Consider the following 13,217-nt stretch of genomic DNA (forward strand, 5'->3'; position numbering starts at 1 on the left):
CTGTTCTGTTGTTTGTGGAATTTACAGACTGTCACACTGCTTGCAGGGCAGATTATGGGAAGGAGCCATCTTCTAAAAAGCACATTCGTCTCGTCAATAGGTTTCTGTAGTGTAGTGGTCATCACATTCGCCTAACACGCGAAAGGTCCTCGGTTCGTAAACCGAGCAGAAACAGTGGTTGGATTCTGACAGAAAATGTAAACTCTTTGCAACGCTAGGTGGGTGCAGCGCTCATTTCCTTTATATGCTTTTTAATAAGCGTGCACCTAAAGATTTATGTCTGCTACCTGAAGACGTGTTTGTAGTGTAGTGGTTATCACGTTCGCCTCACACGCGAAAAGTCCCCAGTTCGAAACTGGGCGGAAACTGTGGGTGATTTTTGCAAAAATTTCGTATGCGATTTTCTGTTGAGCAGGTCAGTACACTTGCAGGGATGTTTGTAGTTTAATCTCTTAGAAAAGGACAAAAATAAAACAAATGACCATTGAAGTTTCCTGTACAGTAATATAAAATGTTCGGTCTGCCAACAAAATTAGCAGCTTTTTGCCCTGTTAAAAACACTGGGCAGTCTATAGTTCCAGTCGCTTTTGAACAAGCATACCCTAGAAGCGGTGGGACTGATGTTCAAATCAAGTTTCCGTAGTGTAGTGGTTATCACGTTTGCTTTACACGCGAAAGGTCCTCAGTTCAAAACTGGGCGGAAACAAGTGGATGCATTTTAAATATAAATGCTGCAATTCGCTACAAAACCCTTACTTTTGAGACAGGTGAAGGCCATCGTACCAAGGAGCTGTAGGCAGACTGCCATGGCGAATGACCTCTGTTCTGTTGTTTGTGGAATTCACAGACTGTCACACTGCTTGCAGAGCAGATTATGGGAAGGAGCCATCTTCTAAAAAGCACATGTGCCTCATCAATAGGTTTCTGTAGTGTAGTGTTCATCACGTTGGCCTAACACGCGAAAGGTCCTCGGTTCGAAACCGAGCAGAAACAGTGGTTGGATTCTGACAGAAATTTTTAACTGCTTGCAACGCTAGGTAGTAGCAGCGCTCATTTCCTTTATATGCTTTTTAAGAAGCGTGGACCTAAAGATTTATGTCTGCCACATGAAGACGTGTTTCCGTAGTGTAGTGGTTATCACGTTCGCCTCACACGCGAAAGGTCCCCAGTTCGAAACTGGGCGGAAACTTTGGGTGGTTTTTGCAAAAATTTCGTATGCGATTTTCTGTTGAGCAGGTCAGTACACTTGCAGGGATGTTTGTGGTTTAATCTCTTTAGAAAAGGACAAAAATAAAACAAATGACCATTGAGGTTTCCTGTATAGTAATAAAAAATGTTTGGTCTGCCAACAAAATTAGCAGCTTTTTGCCATGTTAAAAACACTGGGCAGTCTATAGTTTCAGTCGCTTTTGAACAAGCGTACGCTAGAAGCGGTGGGACTGACGTCCAAATCAAGTTTCCGTAGTGTAGTGGTTATCACATTTGCTTTACACATGAAAGGTCCTCAGTTCAAAACTGGGCGGAAACAAGTGGATGCATTTTAAATATAAATGCTGCAATTCGCTACAATACCCTTACTTTTGAGACAGGTGAAGGCCATCGAAGGCCACTTGCACCTCATCAATAGGTTTCTGTAGTGTATTGGTCATCACGTTCGCCTAACACGCGAAAGGTCTTCGGTTCGAAACCGAGCAGAAAAAGTGGTTGGATTCTGACAGAAAATTTAAACTGTTTGCCACACTAGGTGGGTGCAGCGCTCATTTCCTTTATATGCTTTTAATAAGCGTGCACCTAAAGATTTATGTCTGCAGCCTGAAGACTTGTTTCCGTAGTGAAGTGGTTATCACGTTTGCCTCACACGCGAATGGTCCCCAGTTCGAAACTGTGGGTGTTTTTTGCAAAAATTACGTATGCGATTTTCTTTTGAGCAGGTCAGTACACTTGCAGGGATGTTTGTAGTTTAATCTCTTTAAAAAAGGACAAAAATAAAACAAATGACCATTGAGGTTTCCTAAACAGTAATATAAACTGTTCGGTCTGCCAACAAAATTAGCAGCTTTTTGCCATGTTAAAAACACTGGGCAGTCTATAGTTTCAGTCGCTTTTGAACAAGCGTACGCTAGAAGAGGTTGGAATGAGATCCAAACCAAGTTTCCGTAGTGTAGTGGTTATCACGTTCGCTTTACAGGCGAAAGGTCCTCAGTTCAAAATTGGGTGGAAACAAGTGGAGGGATTTTAAATATAAATGCTGCAATTCGCTACAAAACCCTTACTTTTAAGACAGGTGAAGGCCATCATACCAAGGAGCTGTAGGCAGACTGCCATGCCGAATGACACTAGGTGGGTGCCGAATGACCTCTGTTCTGTTGTTTGTGGAATTTACAGACTGTCACACTGCTTGCAGGGCAGATTATGGGAAGGAGCCATCTTCTAAAAAGCACATTCGTCTCGTCAATAGGTTTCTGTAGTGTAGTGGTCATCACATTCGCCTAACACGCGAAAGGTCCTCGGTTCGTAAACCGAGCAGAAACAGTGGTTGGATTCTGACAGAAAATGTAAACTCTTTGCAACGCTAGGTGGGTGCAGCGCTCATTTCCTTTATATGCTTTTTAATAAGCGTGCACCTAAAGATTTATGTCTGCTACCTGAAGACGTGTTTGTAGTGTAGTGGTTATCACGTTCGCCTCACACGCGAAAAGTCCCCAGTTCGAAACTGGGCGGAAACTGTGGGTGATTTTTGCAAAAATTTCGTATGCGATTTTCTGTTGAGCAGGTCAGTACACTTGCAGGGATGTTTGTGGTTTAATCTCTTAGAAAAGGACAAAAATAAAACAAATGACCATTGAAGTTTCCTGTACAGTAATATAAAATGTTCGGTCTGCCAACAAAATTAGCAGCTTTTTGCCCTGTTAAAAACACTGGGCAGTCTATAGTTCCAGTCGCTTTTGAACAAGCATACCCTAGAAGCGGTGGGACTGATGTTCAAATCAAGTTTCCGTAGTGTAGTGGTTATCACGTTTGCTTTACACGCGAAAGGTCCTCAGTTCAAAACTGGGCGGAAACAAGTGGATGCATTTTAAATATAAATGCTGCAATTCGCTACAAAACCCTTACTTTTGAGACAGGTGAAGGCCATCGTACCAAGGAGCTGTAGGCAGACTGCCATGGCGAATGACCTCTGTTCTGTTGTTTGTGGAATTCACAGACTGTCACACTGCTTGCAGAGCAGATTATGGGAAGGAGCCATCTTCTAAAAAGCACATGTGCCTCATCAATAGGTTTCTGTAGTGTAGTGTTTATCACATTGGCCTAACACGCGAAAGGTCCTCGGTTCGAAACCGAGCAGAAACAGTGGTTGGATTCTGACAGAAATTTTTAACTGCTTGCAACGCTAGGTAGTAGCAGCGCTCATTTCCTTTATATGCTTTTTAAGAAGCGTGGACCTAAAGATTTATGTCTGCCACATGAAGACGTGTTTCCGTAGTGTAGTGGTTATCACGTTCGCCTCACACGCGAAAGGTCCCCAGTTCGAAACTGGGCGGAAACTTTGGGTGGTTTTTGCAAAAATTTCGTATGCGATTTTCTGTTGAGCAGGTCAGTACACTTGCAGGGATGTTTGTGGTTTAATCTCTTTAGAAAAGGACAAAAATAAAACAAATGACCATTGAGGTTTCCTGTATAGTAATAAAAAATGTTTGGTCTGCCAACAAAATTAGCAGCTTTTTGCCATGTTAAAAACACTGGGCAGTCTATAGTTTCAGTCGCTTTTGAACAAGCGTACGCTAGAAGCGGTGGGACTGACGTCCAAATCAAGTTTCCGTAGTGTAGTGGTTATCACATTGGCCTAACACGCGAAAGGTCCTCGGTTCGAAACCGAGCAGAAACAGTGGTTGGATTCTGACAGAAATTTTTAACTGCTTGCAACGCTAGGTAGTAGCAGCGCTCATTTCCTTTATATGCTTTTTAAGAAGCGTGGACCTAAAGATTTATGTCTGCCACATGAAGACGTGTTTCCGTAGTGTAGTGGTTATCACGTTCGCCTCACACGCGAAAGGTCCCCAGTTCGAAACTGGGCGGAAACTTTGGGTGGTTTTTGCAAAAATTTCGTATGCGATTTTCTGTTGAGCAGGTCAGTACACTTGCAGGGATGTTTGTGGTTTAATCTCTTTAGAAAAGGACAAAAATAAAACAAATGACCATTGAGGTTTCCTGTATAGTAATAAAAAATGTTTGGTCTGCCAACAAAATTAGCAGCTTTTTGCCATGTTAAAAACACTGGGCAGTCTATAGTTTCAGTCGCTTTTGAACAAGCGTACGCTAGAAGCGGTGGGACTGACGTCCAAATCAAGTTTCCGTAGTGTAGTGGTTATCACATTTGCTTTACACATGAAAGGTCCTCAGTTCAAAACTGGGCGGAAACAAGTGGATGCATTTTAAATATAAATGCTGCAATTCGCTACAATACCCTTACTTTTGAGACAGGTGAAGGCCATCGAAGGCCACCTGCACCTCATCAATAGGTTTCTGTAGTGTATTGGTCATCACGTTCGCCTAACACGCGAAAGGTCTTCGGTTCGAAACCGAGCAGAAAAAGTGGTTGGATTCTGACAGAAAATTTAAACTGTTTGCCACACTAGGTGGGTGCAGCGCTCATTTCCTTTATATGCTTTTAATAAGCGTGCACCTAAAGATTTATGTCTGCAGCCTGAAGACTTGTTTCCGTAGTGAAGTGGTTATCACGTTTGCCTCACACGCGAATGGTCCCCAGTTCGAAACTGTGGGTGTTTTTTGCAAAAATTACGTATGCGATTTTCTTTTGAGCAGGTCAGTACACTTGCAGGGATGTTTGTAGTTTAATCTCTTTAAAAAAGGACAAAAATAAAACAAATGACCATTGAGGTTTCCTAAACAGTAATATAAACTGTTCGGTCTGCCAACAAAATTAGCAGCTTTTTGCCATGTTAAAAACACTGGGCAGTCTATAGTTTCAGTCGCTTTTGAACAAGCGTACGCTAGAAGAGGTTGGAATGAGATCCAAACCAAGTTTCCGTAGTGTAGTGGTTATCACGTTCGCTTTACAGGCGAAAGGTCCTCAGTTCAAAATTGGGTGGAAACAAGTGGAGGGATTTTAAATATAAATGCTGCAATTCGCTACAAAACCCTTACTTTTAAGACAGGTGAAGGCCATCATACCAAGGAGCTGTAGGCAGACTGCCATGCCGAATGATACTAGGTGGGTGCCGAATGACCTTTGTTCTGTTGTTTGTGGAATTTACAGACTGTCACACTGCTTGCAGGGCAGATTATGGGAAGGAGCCATCTTCTAAAAAGCACATTCGTCTCGTCAATAGGTTTCTGTAGTGTAGTGGTCATCACATTCGCCTAACACGCGAAAGGTCCTCGGTTCGTAAACCGAGCAGAAACAGTGGTTGGATTCTGACAGAAAATGTAAACTCTTTGCAACGCTAGGTGGGTGCAGCGCTCATTTCCTTTATATGCTTTTTAATAAGCGTGCACCTAAAGATTTATGTCTGCTACCTGAAGACGTGTTTGTAGTGTAGTGGTTATCACGTTCGCCTCACACGCGAAAAGTCCCTAGTTCGAAACTGGGCGGAAACTGTGGGTGATTTTTGCAAAAATTTCGTATGCGATTTTCTGTTGAGCAGGTCAGTACACTTGCAGGGATGTTTGTGGTTTAATCTCTTAGAAAAGGACAAAAATAAAACAAATGACCATTGAAGTTTCCTGTACAGTAATATAAAATGTTCGGTCTGCCAACAAAATTAGCAGCTTTTTGCCCTGTTAAAAACACTGGGCAGTCTATAGTTCCAGTCGCTTTTGAACAAGCATACCCTAGAAGCGGTGGGACTGATGTTCAAATCAAGTTTCCGTAGTGTAGTGGTTATCACGTTTGCTTTACACGCGAAAGGTCCTCAGTTCAAAACTGGGCGGAAACAAGTGGATGCATTTTAAATATAAATGCTGCAATTCGCTACAAAACCCTTACTTTTGAGACAGGTGAAGGCCATCGTACCAAGGAGCTGTAGGCAGACTGCCATGGCGAATGACCTCTGTTCTGTTGTTTGTGGAATTCACAGACTGTCACACTGCTTGCAGAGCAGATTATGGGAAGGAGCCATCTTCTAAAAAGCACATGTGCCTCATCAATAGGTTTCTGTAGTGTAGTGTTTATCACGTTGGCCTAACACGCGAAAGGTCCTCGGTTCGAAACCGAGCAGAAACAGTGGTTGGATTCTGACAGAAATTTTTAACTGCTTGCAACGCTAGGTAGTAGCAGCGCTCATTTCCTTTATATGCTTTTTAATAAACGTGGACCTAAAGATTTATGTCTGCCACATGAAGACGTAGTGTAGTGGTTATCACGTTCGCCTCACACGCGAAAGGTCCCCAGTTCGAAACTGGGCGGAAACTTTGGGTGGTTTTTGCAAAAATTTCGTATGCGATTTTCTGTTGAGCAGGTCAGTACACTTGCAGGGATGTTTGTGGTTTAATCTCTTTAGAAAAGGACAAAAATAAAACAAATGACCATTGAGGTTTCCTGTATAGTAATAAAAAATGTTTGGTCTGCCAACAAAATTAGCAGCTTTTTGCCATGTTTAAAAAACTGGGCAGTCTATAGTTTCAGTCGCTTTTGAACAAGCGTACCCTAGAAGAGGTGGGACTGACGTCCAAATCAAGTTTACGTAGTGTAGTGGTTATCACGTTGGCTTTACACGCGACAGGTCCTCAGTTCAAAACTGGGTGGAAACAAGTGGAGGCATGTTAAATATAAATACTGCAATTCGCTACAAAACCCTTACTTTTGAGACAGGTGAAGGCCATCGTACCAAGGAGCTGTAGGCAGATTGCCATGCCGAATAACCTCTGTTCTGTTGTTTGTGGAATTTACAAACTGTCACACTGCTTGCAGAGCAGATTATGGGAAGGAGCCATCTTCTAAAAACTACATGCTCCATCAATAGGTTTCTGTAGTGTAGTGGTCATCACGATCGCCTAACACGCGAAAGGTCCTCGGTTTCCAAACTGAGCAGAAACAGTGGTTAGATTCTGACAGAAAATTTAAACTGTTTGCCACGCTAGGTGGATGAAGCGCTCATTTCCTTTATATGCTTTTTAATAATTGTGCACCTAAAGATTTATGTCTGCAACCTGAAGACGTGTTTGTAGTGTAGTGGTTATCACGTTCGCCTCACACGCGAAAAGTCCCCAGTTCGAAACTGGGCGGAAAATGTGGGTGGTTTTTGCAAAAATTTCATATGCGATTTTCTGTTGAGCAGGTCAGTACACTTGCAGGGATGCAGGAACATTTTCTGTCAAAAATAAAACAAATGACCGTTGAGGTTTCCTGTACAGTAATAAAAAATGTTTGGTCTGCCAACAAAATTAGCAGCTTTTTGCCATGTTTAAAACACTGGGCAGTCTATAGTTTCAGTCGCTTTTGAACAAGCGTACCCTAGAAGAGGTGGGACTGGCGTCCAAATCAAGTTTCCGTAGTGTAGTGGTTATCACGTTCGCTTTACACGCGACAGGTCCTCAGTTCAAAACTGGGTGGGAACAAGTGGAGGCATGTTAAATATAAATGATGCAATTCGCTACAAAACCCTTACGCCCTTTAGGCCACCGGGTTAGGGAAGGGGTCCGCGGACAGCTTAAAAGGTAGTCCGTGGTAGGAGGTTAGTGGACCCCTGCGCGACGCCCCCTAGGTGATTTTTGGGGGACCGGCCGACGGTGCCGGGCTACGGGCGTCGGCCACAGGGGGTGACTCGCCGACCGCCCTCAGTCGATTCGACGCAGCCTGACAGCCTGCTTGACCACGAACGGCCCGTCCGTCCACGGCCAATCTAAGTGACGGCCCGTGGCCCCGCCCAGTGACCACGGACAGCCTATTCGTCCCACTGACAGCCTGTTTGACCACGAACGGCCCGTCTGTCCACGGCCAATCTAAGTGACCACGGACAGCCTATTCATCCCCCTAACCGCCTGTGTGACCACGAACAGCCTATTCATCCCACTGTGCACCTATGTGACCACGAACGGCCTATTCATCCCACTGACCGCCTGTGTGGCCACGAATGGCCTATGTGTCCCATCAGAAGAATTATGCATTATTAGACTTAAAATGGCATGTCCAGGGACAGCTTACAGGGACTCTGTCAAATAAGTTACAGGTGGGCAAAGTAAGGGCCCACCTGTAACTTATTTGACGGGGTCCAAATAGGCTGTCCGTGGTCAATGCATTAACAGGTCATATTTCATAATTACAGTGGTTTTATGAGGTGAAACCTACTCTACACCACACAGGGGACACAATACAACACACTGATGTACATTAAAGCTATTAATTATGCATAATTAGCCTAAATATGGACTGTCCATGAACAGCCTATTTGGACCCTATCGAATAAGCTACAGGTGGGATGCTGTTTTTAACTTAGACATTTTCAGCGGGTGAATCCCCGTAATGATTAGGCGATTTCATCACATGTGGTGAAGTCCCACCTGCAACTTATTTGACGGGGTCCAAATAGGCTGTCCGTGGTCAATGCATTAACAGGTCATATTTCATAATTACAGTGGTTTTATGAGGTGAAACCTACTGTACACCACACAGGGGACACAATACAACACACTGATGTACAGTAAAGCTATTAATTATGCATAATTAGCCTAAATATGGACTGTCCATGAACAGCCTATTTGGACCCTGTCGAATAAGTTACAGGTGGGCAAAGTAAGGGCCCACCTGTAACTTATTTGACGGGGTCCAAATAGGCTGTCCGTGGTCAATGCATTAATAGGTCATATTTCATAATTACAATGGTTTTATTAGGTAAAAACTAATGTACACTAGACAGGGGCCACAATACAACACACTGATGTACATCAAAGCTATCAATTATGCATAATTAGCCTAAAAATGGACTGTCCACGAACAGCCTATTTGGACCCTGTCAAATAAGTTACAGGTGGGCAAATTAAGGGCCCACTGTAGCCTAAAAATGGACTGTCCACAGACAGCCTATTTGGACCCTGTCAAATAAGTTACAGGTGGGCAAAGTAAGGGCCCACCTGTAACTTATTTGACGGGGTCCAAATAGGCTGTCCGTGGTCAATGCATTAATAGGTCATATCTCATAATTACAATGGTTTTATGTGGTCAAACCTACTGTAAACCACACTGGGGACACACTACAGCACACTGATGTACATTAAAGCTATTAATTATGCATAATTAGCCTAAATATGGACTGTCCATGAACAGCCTATTTGGACCCTGTCGAATAAGCTACAGGTGGGATGCTGTTTTTAACTTAGACATTTTCAGCGGGTGAATCCCCGTAATGATTAGGCGATTTCATCACATGTGGTGAAGTCCCACCTGCAACTTATTTGACGGGGCCCAAATAGGCTGTCCGTGGTCAATGCATTAACAGGTCATATTTCATAATTACAGAGGTTTTATGAGGTGAAACCTACTGTACACCACACAGGGGACACAATACAACACACTGATGTACATTAAAGCTAATAATTATGCATAATTAGCCTAAAAATGGACTGTCCACGGACAGCATTTAGGGCACCCGTCAAATAGGTTACAGATGGGATGCTGTTTTTGACTGTAACGCACTTAACGGGGTACTACGGACCCCAGTCTTTGCGGACCGTCTGAGGGGACCCTGAGGGGCCACAGATTTCAAATCGGAGCCATTCGGAGCTATTGGGACCGTTGCGTGGGGATGTCCACCAAGCGCCTATGAAAATGAATGGGATAAGTTGCACGTGTCAGTGGCTCCCGCGCGGCCCCCAGGGGTCCGAGGGGCCCCAAACTCTACAAAAAGTTGCGTCACGTGGCCCTCTGCGACAGACAGAGCGGGCTAGGTCGAGACATGCCAAGTTTATTGTTAGCTATTTTTTATGCACCTCTCTGTCTCCCATTGATCTCTATGGGAGCATGTGTCTGCAAGGGTTAATTCAGCAGTTAGGATTAGACGGCCTACTAGGCTCAGGAAGCATCTAGAGCCACGATACTCTGGGGCCCGATTCGGGGGCCCGTGGCGGTCGTCCGTGACCAATCTCGAGGTCCTGCGACCTTTTGACCCATTAGGGCGACTGTTTACTTGACGTACCACGTGCAACTTATTCCATGGGGCTGTTGGTGGCAAATTAGCGCGAAAAAAGGTCAGAGGGACGCGGAACTCTAGAACCCGTCCCCGGGGCCCGTGACGAGACCCGCGTGTCGGTTTCGGGCCGATCGGGCGTTTCCTTCAAAGCGTTTGGCTGAAACACATACTTGGAACCGATCTAGAACCACCAAGCCCGTGATCTAGAACCGGGGGCCCCCGGACCACAGCCGTGCCGAATTTGGGGCCGCTGCGACCTTTCGACCCCTTTTGGCCCCTGTTTTTTTGACGTCCCACGTGCAACTTATTCCATGGGGCTGTTGGTGGCCAATTAGCGTGAAAAAAGGTCAGAGGGACGCGGAACTCTAGACCCCTTCCCAGGGGCCCGTGACGAGACGCATACGTCAGTTTCGGGCCGATCGGACCTTTCTGTCCACCCTTCACCGAGCACATGGTCCAATTAATGGCAGCCCTCTTGCACACACAGAAAGACATATGCTCAGTAGGACCAAAAGTGAGGAGATTTTTGCACAAAAAAATGATACACTTGGAACCGATCTAGAACCCTGCTATCCAGGATCTAGAACCGGGGGCCCCTCGACTACCAGGGCGTAGAATTTGGAGGCGGTGCGACCTTTCGACCCCTGTATTTCCGCCCTCCCACGTGCAACTTATTCAGTTTAAACTTCACAGGCGCTTCCAGGTCAAGGGGGGCTTTTTACGGCCAAACGAGCAGTTTTGGGCACGGAACTCTAGAACCCGTCCCCGGGGCCCGTGAAGGGACGCATATGTCAGTTTCGGGCCGATCGGGCGTTTCCTTCGAACCGTTTTGTTGAAGCACATACTTAGAACCGATCTAGAACCACCAAACCCGTGATCTAGAACCGGGGGCCCCCGGACTACCGCTGTGCCGAATTTGGGGCCGCTGCGACCTTTCGACCCCTTTTGGCCCCTTTTTATTTGACGTCCCACGTGCAACTTATTCCATGGGGCTGTTGGTGGCCAATTAGCGCGAAAAAAGGTCAGAGGGACGCGGAACTCTAGAACCCGTCCCAGGGGCCCGTGACGGGACGCATACGTCAGTTTCGGGCCGATCGGACCTTTCTGTCACACGTCCACCAAACACCTGTGAAAATGAATGGGATAAGTCACACGTGTCAGTGGCCCCTGTTCGGCCCCCGGAGGTCCCACGGGCCCCAAACACTGCGTGCCGGGCCCCCTCGGGCCTCCGAACGACATATCAGGAGGACGAGTCTCTAGAACTCAGGGCTAATTTTTTTTCCACATTTGTTCAAGTTTCTCTTCAAAGGCCACTTGCACTCATAGTCAGCTCATAGACTGGAATTCCCTCTTGATGGGTCAAACTGAAAACACACTCGGAACCGATCTAGAACCACCAAACCCGGGATCTAGAACCGGGGGCCCCCGAACACCCACCGCGTCGAGTTTGGGGCCGCTGCGACCTTTCGACCCCTTTTGGCCCCTGTTTTTTTGACGTCCCACGTGCAACTTATTCCATGGGGCTGTTGGTGGCCAAATAGCGCGAAAAAATGTCAGAGGGACGCGGAACTCTAGAACCCGTCCCAGGGGCCCGTGACGGGACGCATACGTCAGTTTCGGGCCGATCGGGCGTTTCCTTCGAACCGTTTTGCTGAAACACATATTTGGAACCGATCTAGAACCACCAAATGGGGAGGAGCCATCTTCTGAAAAGCACATGTGCCTCATCAATAGGTTTCTGTAGTGTAGTGGTCATCACGTTCGCCTAACACGCGAAAGGTCCTCGGTTCGAAACCGAGCAGAAACAGTGGTTGGATTCTGACAGAAAATTTTAACTGTTTGCCACGCTAGGTGGGTGCAGCGATCATTTCCTTTATATGCTTTTTAATAAGTGTGCACCTAAAGATTTATGTCTGCAACCTGAAGACCTGTTTCCGTAGTGTAGTGGTTATCACGTTCGCCTCACACGCGAAAGGTCCCCAATTCGAAACTGGGCGGAAACTGTGGGTGGTTTTTGCAAAAATTTCGTAAGCGATTTTCTGTTGAGCAGGTCAGTACACTTGCAGGGATGTTTGTGGTTTAATCTCTTAGAAAAGGACAAAAATAAAACAAATGACCATTGAGGTTTCCTGTACAGTAATATAAGATGTTCAGTCTGCCAACAAAATTAGCAGCTTTTTGCCATGTTAAAAACACTGGGCAGTCTATAGTTTCAGTCGCTTTTGAACAAGCGTACCCTAGAAGCGGTGGGACTGACTTGCAAATCAAGTTTCCGTAGTGTAGTGGTTATCACGTTTGCTTTACACGCGAAAGGTCCTCAGTTCAAAACTGGGCGGAAACAATTGGATGCATTTTAAATATAAATGCTGCAATTCGCTACAAAACCCTTACTTTTGAGACAGGTGAAGGCCATCGTACCAAGGAGCTGTAGGCAGACTGCCATGCCGAATGACCTCTGTTCTGTTGTTTGTGGAATTCACAGACTGTCACACTGCTTGCAGAGCAGATTATGGGAAGGAGGCATCTTCTAAAAAGCACATGTGCCTCATCAATAGGTGTCTGTAGTGTAGTGGTCATCACGTTTGCCTAACACGCGAAAGGTCCTCGATTCGAAACCGAGCAGAAACAGTAGTTGGATTCTGTCAGAAAATTTTAACTGTATGCCACGCTAGGTGGGTGCAGCGATCATTTCCTTTATATGCTTTTTAATAAGCGTGAACCTAAAGATTTATGTCTGCAAACTTAAGACATGTTTCCGTAGTGAGGTGGTTATCACGTTTGCCTCACACGCGAAAGGTCCCCAGTTCGAAACTGTGGGTGGTTTTTGCAAAAATTTCGTATGCGATTTTCTGTTGAGCAGGTCAGTACACTTGCAGGGATGTTTGTGGTTTAATCTCTTTAGAAAAGGACAAAAATAAAACAAATGACCATTGAGGTTTCCTTTACAGTAATATAAAATGTTCGGTCTGCCAACAAAATTAGCAGCATTTTGCCATGTTAAAAACACTGGGCAGTCTATAGTTTCAGTCGCTTTTGAACAAGCGTACCCTAGAAGCGGTGGGACTGACGTCC

The 13,217-nt window shown here is 45.4% G+C and overlaps 13 non-coding genes across 13 annotated transcripts; all 13 read left to right on the forward strand.

Annotated features, from left to right (window-relative positions):
* Positions 1 to 100: 100 nt before the first annotated feature.
* Positions 101 to 174, forward strand: trnav-aac (transfer RNA valine (anticodon AAC)). The gene has a single exon. It is a non-coding gene; the product is annotated as a tRNA-Val (tRNA).
* A 459-nt stretch (positions 175 to 633) lies between these two features.
* On the forward strand, positions 634 to 706 carry trnav-uac (transfer RNA valine (anticodon UAC)). The gene has a single exon. It is a non-coding gene; the product is annotated as a tRNA-Val (tRNA).
* Positions 707 to 1,116: 410 nt separating this feature from the next.
* On the forward strand, positions 1,117 to 1,189 carry trnav-cac (transfer RNA valine (anticodon CAC)). The gene has a single exon. It is a non-coding gene; the product is annotated as a tRNA-Val (tRNA).
* Positions 1,190 to 2,458: 1,269 nt separating this feature from the next.
* On the forward strand, positions 2,459 to 2,532 carry trnav-aac (transfer RNA valine (anticodon AAC)). Its single transcript has one exon. It is a non-coding gene; the product is annotated as a tRNA-Val (tRNA).
* A 459-nt stretch (positions 2,533 to 2,991) lies between these two features.
* Positions 2,992 to 3,064, forward strand: trnav-uac (transfer RNA valine (anticodon UAC)). Its single transcript has one exon. It is a non-coding gene; the product is annotated as a tRNA-Val (tRNA).
* A 410-nt stretch (positions 3,065 to 3,474) lies between these two features.
* On the forward strand, positions 3,475 to 3,547 carry trnav-cac (transfer RNA valine (anticodon CAC)). Its single transcript has one exon. It is a non-coding gene; the product is annotated as a tRNA-Val (tRNA).
* Positions 3,548 to 4,009: 462 nt separating this feature from the next.
* trnav-cac (transfer RNA valine (anticodon CAC)) lies at positions 4,010 to 4,082 on the forward strand. Its single transcript has one exon. It is a non-coding gene; the product is annotated as a tRNA-Val (tRNA).
* Positions 4,083 to 5,351: 1,269 nt separating this feature from the next.
* Positions 5,352 to 5,425, forward strand: trnav-aac (transfer RNA valine (anticodon AAC)). The gene has a single exon. It is a non-coding gene; the product is annotated as a tRNA-Val (tRNA).
* A 459-nt stretch (positions 5,426 to 5,884) lies between these two features.
* On the forward strand, positions 5,885 to 5,957 carry trnav-uac (transfer RNA valine (anticodon UAC)). The gene has a single exon. It is a non-coding gene; the product is annotated as a tRNA-Val (tRNA).
* A 405-nt stretch (positions 5,958 to 6,362) lies between these two features.
* On the forward strand, positions 6,363 to 6,432 carry trnav-cac (transfer RNA valine (anticodon CAC)). The gene has a single exon. It is a non-coding gene; the product is annotated as a tRNA-Val (tRNA).
* A 5,447-nt stretch (positions 6,433 to 11,879) lies between these two features.
* On the forward strand, positions 11,880 to 11,952 carry trnav-aac (transfer RNA valine (anticodon AAC)). Its single transcript has one exon. It is a non-coding gene; the product is annotated as a tRNA-Val (tRNA).
* Positions 11,953 to 12,075: 123 nt separating this feature from the next.
* On the forward strand, positions 12,076 to 12,148 carry trnav-cac (transfer RNA valine (anticodon CAC)). The gene has a single exon. It is a non-coding gene; the product is annotated as a tRNA-Val (tRNA).
* A 265-nt stretch (positions 12,149 to 12,413) lies between these two features.
* trnav-uac (transfer RNA valine (anticodon UAC)) lies at positions 12,414 to 12,486 on the forward strand. The gene has a single exon. It is a non-coding gene; the product is annotated as a tRNA-Val (tRNA).
* Positions 12,487 to 13,217: the final 731 nt, after the last annotated feature.

The sequence above is a fragment of the Siphateles boraxobius genome, unplaced genomic scaffold, assembly GCF_051911475.1.
Source record: "Siphateles boraxobius isolate OS27281-9 unplaced genomic scaffold, OSU_SipBor_1 23, whole genome shotgun sequence".
NCBI lineage: Eukaryota > Metazoa > Chordata > Actinopteri > Cypriniformes > Leuciscidae > Siphateles > Siphateles boraxobius.